This window comes from Otolemur garnettii, unplaced genomic scaffold (genome assembly GCF_000181295.1).
Source record: "Otolemur garnettii isolate 467f Iridium unplaced genomic scaffold, OtoGar3 scaffold00072, whole genome shotgun sequence".
Classification (NCBI taxonomy): domain Eukaryota; kingdom Metazoa; phylum Chordata; class Mammalia; order Primates; family Galagidae; genus Otolemur; species Otolemur garnettii.
Window position 1 is genome coordinate 2798246 of NW_003852467.1, and position 11299 is coordinate 2809544.

The following is an 11299-nucleotide window of genomic DNA, read 5'->3' on the forward strand; positions in this document are numbered from 1 at the left end:
ATATTTGGTCACTATTTTCCCAAGATAATTTCTTCCATAGAAGTAAATGCTGATGCTCTTCAATACATTTGTGTTTTGTTTTGTATGCTCAGTGATATCTGCATGGATACAAATTGTCTACAAACATTTTCTGCTAATTACCTGCACACAAAATCAATTCTTTAAAAAAAAAGGAAACAATGGGAGATTTTTCAATAAAATGTTCTCTTCTTTCCTTTCCTTTTCCAGCGTGTTATTTGTCTGAAAGGTTTATTGCAACAAAATTGAAAAGGAACATCACCAAACAAGTATAAATGATCATACACTTATCCTACACAATAAATGACCAACCAGTGTGCCAAGAATATTCTAGCGACCTCTTCCATGCTTTATGTAGCAAGATAGGTAAGCCTATAGTTCCTACACATTAATCATATATACTTAACTGATAATTTTCAAGTTTTGTATTGAAACGCTTTGGCTGACCAGTCCTCAAGCCAGGACAAAGAAACCAAATAGTAGACTGGGCCACTTATCCCACTACAAAATAGAGAGGAAACAGTTAGCTGTTACTATTCAGTTTAGTCTGAGTTTCCTTCTCATTGTCAGTAGGAGCCCAGCATGCTGTCCTGAAAAGGGAAGTATTATTAATGTTGACACTCAGAAAGAATCAGGGAAAGAGATAGAGTCTTGCTGGTTTTCTTTTTTCTGATTTAAGCCCTTGTGATAGGAGGACTATTTTAAGTATACATATATATATATATATATATGTATGTATGTATATCACATAGTACGCATTGAGACCATAACAGAAGAAGGAAATATAATGGAAGGTCCACTAAACATGTTCTGGACTATTTCAGAACAAGTATTACTACAAATACTTAGTTACAAAATGATAATAGGAATGAATTGCTCAAAAAATGTTGGGGACTTTTCAAAAGGACACAAAAGCCAGCTTTCTGATGCTCTAATTTTGGTGCTGGTTCAGAGACAGTTTGAGCATCAAAATAAATACTGCAATAACAAATTGTAAATAGGGCGAATAATAAACTGGAAGGAATTCTTGTACAGCTGAAGTAAACAAAGGCCATGCAGATAGTTGAGATGCACAGCCCCTTGAATAAAGAGTGATGGAAAAAAACAGCACTGGAAAAAATTCTCAAGTGGGCAGAGGACAGAATAAGTCATCCCTTACAGGCCATAGCGAAAAGACTGAATTTGTTTTTTCTAAGTGTAATGGAAATCAATTAAAATACTTTAAGCAGCTATTGCCTGATTTTTCTCTTTTCCAAGTTGCTATGTGAAGAGCAGAGTGAAAGTAATTTGGTAAGATGAGAGTGAGGACTCCAAGAGGCAAAAGCAATAGTCAAGACGAGAAGAGAAAACGTTTCCTAAAGGTTAAAGAAAACGAAAAATACAGGGGAAATGCCATTTTTTCCCTGTCTTTACCTAACACATGCATATTCATTGTTTAACACAAGGTTTCTTGCTGACAAAGGTCTTGCTATGATGGCAGGTTGCCAGGTGATGATGCCACCTCAACCATAGAAAATTAAGAAAGAGATTTAAAAAGTGCAAGGTCTCTAGTAATTTTACTTTTAAGTTTTGTATTTGGGGCAAGATGATAAATTCACTGAATGTATGTAAAAGAAAATGAAATGTATGCCATTTCCTTTCTTTCCTGAAGGAAATATCATATTAAAAAATAGGCAGTGTTATCTGAATCATTCTGCAAAGTAGAATCATATTTTAGTGGGTTAGATATTTATCAGGCTGCATTTTGTATTTTAGCATCAACAGCCATTAAAGGAAGAAAAATTGAATGTCTTGTATAGGAGAAGATGCATATCTTCAAAATCATTTTGACTCTCCACTGGAGCCTTCAATGTTCATACTCATAACAATAGTATAAATGTGAAATAATATAGGTTGGCAGTAGGGTAAAAAAGTGATTCCCTCAGCTATACTTATGATGATGTGTGTTATCTTTCTTATTTATAGAAAATAATATGAACATGGCGTTATGAGTCACCTTCACACTTCTGTGCTATTCTTTCCTCCTCACATCAGCCCACATCAATAAGATATTGCTTGCAAAATAACATGCTAGTACAATTTCTAGTTATTTCAGTATCGAACCTCTCTTATTTATGGGAAGAGAAAGATCAGGTAGAATAAGCATGCATCTACTCAAATGGGGCTGAGTTCTCAAGCTTATTTAGTCTCACTAATCTAACAGTAAATGAAAAACCACTCTCTCTTTATGCTCCATTTGAGCTAAAGCTAGTGATAGAGTGCATATTTGTATCCCTATGGAATATTTCTGTCTCATTTGCCTAGTGGAATCTAACCTATAAATTCCAAAAAAAAAGATAGCACATACATTATATATTCCATAATATTTGATATGCTTATCATTATATTGCAGTACTGTTAAAGAGTCTGAGAAATACCTGTGTGGTAAGGCAGAGAGGGAGAGGTCATCCTTTAAAACTGTTATTAATTTCACCAGCATTTTCCAATGCACCATGTCATTGCCTAATACACTATATTATCATTCTCTACAATGTAGAGTCTACATGATACTCCAAACAGTGGTGTTGGTGTTTTGAATATCTGGGAAATAGAGTTCCATTTTACTATGTTAGTGTGTCAAAAGTCATTCATACAGTATAGACTTAAATTAGAACCTGCTATTGGTCACTGGCCAAGATAACAACAACAAAATCCATTAAATTTTCAATTTGAAAATTAGGAAGAACTCCAGTCTAGAACTACTTACCTAAATTGGAAGTAAACTTATGTTGTTGTCTGAGCCATTAAATGTTTTGTATCTATTCATTTAGAGCTTAATTCAATTAATTTGTATAATATACAATCAAGACTAAGAGAGAGCCACTAATACTTTCTACTATCCAGTTGGAGCCTGAGTGGCCAATTCAAAATTTATTTTCTTGGAGTCCTAAGGCTCAAAACAACTCACGGTGATGGGTATGTAACATGTGACTATAATTTGGTATTCACGGTTTTGCAATATTCTGGAGTCTTGAGCTTGTCTACTTTTCCAGCTAACTGTACAGTAGGTAAAGTTCTAGGAAAATCCATAACTTTTCTTTTGCCTTTTGTTTGCTCTGCCTCTAAATCATGTAAGAAATTCTGTGATGGCTCAGCTTTAAAGGGTTCTCAAAGTTGTGATCCCTTTGGTGCACTTTCTTTCCTGCTCTCTTTGTGTTCCCTGGAGCAGGAACTATCAGAGCAAGAGCCACTCCATGAGCTCATTCGATTACATAATCTTTTGGGGGGGGCAAATAAAATGATGTGGGAGGCATCTTATCTGCCTAAGTTTCCACTTCCTATCTAAATATTGGGAAAAAGCTATCTAAACTTCACAAATATCAGAGAAAGTAACAATCATATTTTCTTTTTCTTTCTTTCTTTCTTTTTTTTTTTTGAGATAGAGTCTTACTATGTAGAGTGCTATGGCATCATAGCTCACAGCAATCTCAAACTCTTGGACTCAAGTGATCCTCTTGCCTCAACCTTCTGAGTAGCTGGGACTACAGGCACCTGCTACAATGCCCAGCTATTTTTAGAGATAGTCTTGCTCTTGCTCAGGCTGGTCTCGAACTCCTGAGATCAAGCAATCTGCCTGTTTCAGCTTCCCAGAGTGATAGGTTTGAAACACTTATATTTTCAACATGTGTGGAGAAACCTTAAGGGGGAAGAACTTGCATTTTAAACATATTAAGCATAATTAAACATGAATTAGATAATCAAAATGTAAGCCAAAACTTTACAACTTTTATATCAATCTGGATGGAGGTGAAGCACATTCTTCTTAGTAAAGTATCACAAGAATGGAAAACCAAGTATCCAGTGTACTCGATACTAACACGAAGCCAGTAGATGATCTAATACACGCCCACATAAGAGAAAAACTTAATTCACTTCCATTCAAATTGAGAGATGGGGGAGAGGGAAGAAGACAGGGAGATTGGTGTGCTCTCACTTAACGAGCACAATGTAGGCACACCTACAATGAGGCACACCTCTTGGGTGTGAGACACAACTACAAGAGAGACTCTACCTAACAAATGCAAACATTGTAATCTAGTTGTTTGTACCCTCACATTAACCTGAAATTTAAAAAAAAAAAAACATATAAAGAGAAAATGTAAACCAAAATTATTTATTAAAAAAGCTACAATATGCTAATATTATGCTAATATTCCATAAGCAATGAATATATCTCTTCACATTAATAGGTCAGTGAAGCAGTATGATGTGATGGCTTATTGTTTTATGAACTCGCATGGTAACAGTCATTCTGTGGGGTAATTAGTCACTTAATGGTAAACTAGAACTCATTCTGATCCTGCATATATTTCTCTGTGTTTGGAAATGTTGCCTGATGTAATTAGTAAAGAAAGCAATTTAGAGACCTCTAGGATTTGAGATCAAAGGAACCAACAGGAAAAGAGCCAAGAGTGAGGAGAGCAGTCAAATGGAGATAATAGAGCAGAGTATGAACATTTGGACAATCAGCATCCTGCACAGAAGGGTCATGGGCATGGGGACTAGATCTCTAAAGTATATGTCTTCTACTTAAGAGAAACTGAGATAATTAGAAACACTCTAACAGCAATTTAAGCATCAAGAGCAATAAAACACAAAACAGAAAGAATAAAGACAAGGCTCTGATTTAAAGATAAATGGCCTGAAAGATAAGAAGATGGTCAGTATAAGATTAATAGCGTGGGTTATTAGCTATTGGGCCACTTAATGGCCCAAGGTTTTCCAGAATCTCATCTTGATACGCCCATAAATAAGACTAGCAAGGGGGCTAAGTCACCTAACTGCTGAGATTGGGGGATTTAATGTTGAGGATTAAAGAAAAGTGTCACAGGGATAACTCAGAAAAAACAAGGTAGGTAGGATAATGCAAAATGGGACTCTATCTGCAATACAATGATAAAGGGGGAAATTTGAAGGCACTGCGTGACTGGACACATTTTTCCTACTTCTATGAAACTGAGTATCTGTTTCTGCGTTTTTAAATAATTCCTTCTAATAGAATGATACCAAATTTAATAAGATCAAATAGGATAAATTAAGCACATGGCATAGTATTTCTTCAGTCAATAGGGGTGCATTAATCCTACTTTCCTTACCAGGACCCCAGTAAAACACTTTCATGAAAAATGTAGGCAATTTGGGATTGTTAATGTTTTCCTTTACATATGTTTAGGGTAGTAGCCATTAAGTATGTTGGTCAACTCTTTCCAGCTCTCTGCCTCCTAGAGCAAGGTAGGATTGCATTGCCCTGCTAAATTTAATTGGTGTAGCTAATTTTGGCCAATGGTCAGTGAGAGAAAGTGAGATATGTCATATTTCCTGCGTCACATTAACTGAACACATCTGAAAATATGACTTAGCCATCATCTTGGGTCACTTAGGCATGGGCACAGCCTTCCTGCCAACAGTTATGTAGCATAACATGTAGCAAGTATGTAAAAAGAGCACATAACAGGAATGTAACAAAAGTGAAAAATAGTTGGTTTTTTTCCTGCAACTAGGATTTTTTTTTTCCTTACCATAGTGTAATAACCTAGACCAGCATGGCTAAAACACATGAGCACATTTTAGTGTAGATGGGAATAACAGGACCCAGCAGTGTAATCCACAGCTCTATAGACAAAGATCAGAAGATAACAGGCTTGGAGTATTGAAAATAGACAAAAACGTCTCCCACTCAGCAATTTAATGTAAATTTACAAATTGTAGAATACAAAGAAGCAGAGACAGAAAAAAAGATACAATTTTAGAGCAGCAGCAAAAACAGCAGGAGGCGTATTAAAGGCTAAGATCATTCATTAGAAATAGGACTTAGGTAAATGCAGAGTTAGAGTTGTAGCTTATAATGTGATGGGATCTGGGCAATGATAATGGTGAGTATTGGGCCAGCTGGAAACACAGAACTTAATGAAAAACCACTAGGTGCTGCCTGCATGTATCCTTTTTATGAATATTGAGTATACCATACTTACTAATGGCGTTGAGATTGTGATTCCTCTGCGGAGGTCTGCAAGGTACAATTCCACACTTCTGGATGGAACATATTCTTCTTATATGGAAGGAGATCTCTGATGCCAGTCATTCAAGAAAGAGAAGAGTTCTCAGACAGCAAATTGGAATGCAGAAGACACTTTTGCCAGTTTGTAAAACTATTTTATGACTGAACTGTAACTTTCCATTAAAATATTCTTACATCTTTCCAGGCATGCTCTCTTCTATATGGATATAGCCAGCACAAGGGACAAAAATGACAAAAATAACTATGAACCTGAGCCACTTCTTTATCCTAACCACACTTCTTCTCCAGCATACTTATTTAGTCATGCTCATGTCTAATTTTTGTGAATTACTGCCTTTTTACCCATTTCATTCCTGATCCATCTCAATAATTGCCCATTTAGAACATCATGGTTAGTAAGGTAATATATTTCTGTTTGTGATGGTAACACATGTGATTCAACTACAGACACTTAAAGTGAAGAAAATGCCAAAATATGCATCATATTATGTCAGTTTCCCTCTCCAGAGTCCCAATATAATATATTGTGCCAATCTTTTCCTGTAAATGTTTAGAGAGTGTAAATTTAGATAGTGTGAGTTTGTATTTTGCCATTTTAAATAGGAAACATAAAAATGAGTTCCTACCCCGTTCAGACACCATGACCAATTTCTCTAATGACACAATCCATCAAGGATTTCTACATAATAGGAATTTATTATAATACCTACTCTTTAAATATTTAGCTTAATATACTCATTAATGGGTGTGTTTATGTACAGTCTTCCACAATACTTCACAGTAGTAGATATAAACTATGTATATATATTTTATTTTCTCTATACATATGATATAAACTATGTTTTCCTTCTATATTTCAATAAACATATATTTTAAGGTAAAGAAACAATACAATAATGTATAAAGCATACTAACTGATGACATATTACCAGAAACACATCTTTAGGAAACTACAATTAGGTTAATTATGCTTGTTGTAGCACGGGGGCAAAATACCCCAGGAATCCCTAGGAGTGCCTTAGAAATAGGACTTGGGAGGAGCTTCTTATAGGCTTGTGCTTTGTTCTATGGAAAGTCCAAGAGATCAGGGTCCTGTTCTGAATTGATGTCATCAACAGGGGTTGTTCACTGATTGGATACCTTTTGTATGGACATAATAGATTTTTTGGAGATGGGAAACTTTATGTAGGACTCCACTTAACATTGGTAAAGAAGCAGCAGGCACTCACAGCTGTCAAAAAATGGAGGGGTCCAATTTATTTTGTGTTTACAGAGAGGCCTTGTCTCTGTCTTGTTCTAGATATGGTCACTGAGTGGTCTTCTTTGAGAGGTTTTTTTTTTTAATTCTATTAAGTGTTTTGTACATTCAACATGATGGCCTAGCAGTCTTTCTTTTACTTTCTCACTATATAATTTATACCTGAGTTATCACTTGCTTCAAACTTTTGCCAGAAATAACTACTGAGATCCTTAAAAGGCTAATGTTCAAGGAAGGGACGATGAAGGTGACAATGTAATACACAATACGGGAAAACAACTTGAACATCAGACTTGATTCTATCAGAACAGCTGAGGTAGGACTGCACCACATTTTATATCTCTCCCCTAGTTTCCTCACAAAGTAAGCACACCTATTTTTAAAAATTAATTCTATTTTTAATTGGCTGTCAAACTTAACACGAGCAAAGCTAAGCTCCTGATGGGTTTTTTACCGCTCAAGTTTTCCCAATTCAGCAAAGCATGATCATCACTTTCCAAGTGCTGCTGCAACCAAAAATATGAAGACATTCTTGACCTTTCTCTTTTTCTCTCACCTCATGTATAATTCATGAACAAATTCTGCTGCTTCTTACCTCTGGATTATATCCATATTAGGAAAATTTTCATCACTCCCACTGCTACCACATAGTCTTGCATTCTTACAACACCTTCTAAACTGCCCTGTATGTTTCTTTCCTCAGCTTCTTTAGCAGAGAACCTGGGCTTATCATAAAATGAAGATTTGTTCTTTCCAATGACGTGATTAAAACCAATAGGTCTAATCAGAGTAAAAGGAACACTTTCTTTTTTACAGCTTTATTTATATGGAATTGAGGCACAATATATTACACATAGTTTAAATCTAAATTTAATCAGATTTAGCATGTGTATTAATTTAGAAAACTTTCACCATAATCAAGATTATGAATATGTTTGTTATCCCTAAAAGTTTCCTTGTACTCCTTTTGTAATACACCCTTCCTAGCCTTCATCCCTTCATCCCTGGGAAGCTATTGATCTGTTGCTTTTGTTACACAGATTAGTTTGCTTTCTATACAATTTTACATATATGGAATCATATACTATGCACACTCATTTTATACTTGGCTTCTTTTACTCAACAAAATTATTGTGAAGTTCATCCACGTTTTTGTATGAATCAATACAGTAGTTTATTTCTGTTGTTATTGTTTTAGTTTCTGAGTAAAAATGCCACTGGTCAGGTATACCACATTTTTCTTTACTGTGACAAATAAAGGTGCCATAAACACTTATGAATGTGTAAAAGTTAAATAAATAAACAAATTAACCTTTCTTGTTAATGAATTACATATGAGTTGAGAGAAAAAGAGAAAGGTCAATCAATTTTCTTTCTTTCTCCCCCTCCTTTTTGGGCTCCCTCTTCCCTTCCTATTTCAGTTTCTCTGACACTTCCCCAAGAAAGTAACCTACATTGGGTCTTGGTCATATAATTATATACATGGATACATACACACACACTCAAACATATAAGGGATTTATCTATTCCATATATGCAACTTTGTATCTTGTCTTTTATGTCTTTAATTTTTTTATTTCAATAAGTTTAGAATGTACAAGTGGTCTCTGTTACATGGATGAATTGTATAATGGTGAAGTTTTAGATTTTAGTGTACATTGTACCCAAGAGGTAATCTTTTATCCTTTACCCTAGAAATCTATCCTAGACAAGGGAGATAGTTCCTACTCATTATTTTTTTGATGTTCAAATAATGTCCATGGTTTGTCTGCACCATAATTTATTAAAATATTCACTATTTCCACTTTTTGCCTCGGTAAATAGTGCTGAAATAAACATTTTTGTACCAGATGATTTTAAAGACCTTTTACCCTTACTAGCTTTCCCTTCAACTTTCTAGATTTTGGTTTTTTGATTAAACATTTTAAATCCAAACTATTGTTAGTATTTTTTGCAGCATGATTCTTTGATTTAAATAGTCCTTATTTTTTTGTTCATAGCCCAATGTACAATTATGCATGAATTATATGTGTTTATGTCTCTACATATAATATATCATATATTACATGTGTATGGAGTCAAAATGGGTGAAAAATTGTATATCTCCTTTTGTTTTCTCTTCTATTTATCTTTTCCCATCTTAAATTATCTGTTTGATTCAGTAATTATTTGGTCAGATGAGTCTTTTCCTTGTACAGAGTGTATGAATTCTATATGCTTTGAAATTTTTGAAATACAATTTTTGACGGGTAAACTTCATCTTTGCTCATAGAATTTGAGCAGTTTAACTTTGTTTTTTTTTTTTTTTTTTTTTTTTTTTCCAGTAGCTTCTGGATTGCTCTTTTGGTTGCAAGTATTTAATATATGATTAATCTCCTTTGCAAATGCATTTATTTTTCCCTCTTTGCAAGATTTTTTAAAGTTCTTCTCTTTATATTTGAAGTTCAGAAATTTTACCAGGATATGCTAAGTGTCTTTTCTCATCAAATCTAATTGGAATTCAATTGGTCAATTCACTATTCAAAGTTGGGTCTTTCTTTGGGGGAATATTCTGTTGTTATTTGTTTAATCATCTCCTTTCTTCTAACATTCCTGCTCTCTCATTCTGGAACTCTTCTTATTTGTATCTTGAGTCTCCATATATTATATTGAAGGCACTTTTTTGAGACAGAGTCTCACTCTGTTGCCTTGGTTAGAGTGTCACGGCATCATGGCCACAGCAACCTCAAACTCTTGGGCTCAAGCGATCCTCTTGTCTCAGCCTCAGGTAGCTGGGACCATTTTTTTTCTTTTGAAATTTCCATTCATTCTTTTTATATATTTATCTTGAAGTATGTTTTCTCTTTTTTTTTTAACATGAAAATTTTTTAATTATTAAATGATAGCTGTATACATTAATCCAAACATGGGGTATAATGTAGTGTTTTCATATACAATTTGAAATACTTTCATCAAGCTGGTTAACATAGATTTCATGTCATTTGCTTAGTCATTGTGTCAAAACATTTATATTATAGTTCTTGAAAAGTTCACTTGTACCCTTGTTAGACAGATATATAGGTGATCTTTCTGGTCATCCTCCCACCACCCGGCTGCTCTTCTCCCCTCCCCTTCCCCCCCCCATATTCTTGGGCTAGAATTAAGTTGTATCCTTCATTTGAGAGCTATAAATTAGTTTCATAAAAGGGCTGTGTACATTGGATACTTTTTCTTCTATTCCTGTGATACTTCGCTAAGAAGAACATTTTCCAGTTCCATCCATGTAAACATGAAGGAGGTAAAGTCTTCGTTTTTCTTTAGGGCTGCATAGTATTCCATGGTGTACATATACCACAATTTATTGATCCATTCGTGGATTGATGGGCACTTGGGCTTCTTCCATGATCTGGCAATTATGAATTGTGCTGCAATAAACATTCTGATACAAACATCCTTATTGTAATGTGATTTTTTTATCTTCTGGGTATATACCTAATAATGGAATTGTAGGGTTGAATGGCAGGTCTATTTTTAGTTCTCTAAGTGTTCTCCAGACGTCTTTCCAAAAGGAACGTATTAATTTGCATTCCCACCAGCAGTGTAGAAGTGTTCCCTTTTCTCCACATCCACGCCAGCAACTCTGGTTTTCGGATTTTGTAATATGGGCTAATCTTACTGGGGTTAGGTGGTATCTCAAAGTAGTTTTGATTTGCATTTCTCTAATGATTAAGGATGGTGAGCATTTTTTCATATATCTATAGGCCGCACACCTATCTTCTTTGGTGAAATTTCTCTTGCAATGGGATCACTTGTCTTTTTTTCTGTTAATGTGTTTGAGTTCTCTATGGATTCTGGTTATTAAACCTTTGTCAGAGACATAACCTGCAAATATTTTCTCCCACTCTGAGGGCTGTCTGCATGCCCTACTTACTGTGCTCTTGGCTGTGCAGAAGCTCTTTAGTTTAATCAGGTCCCAATAGTGTATT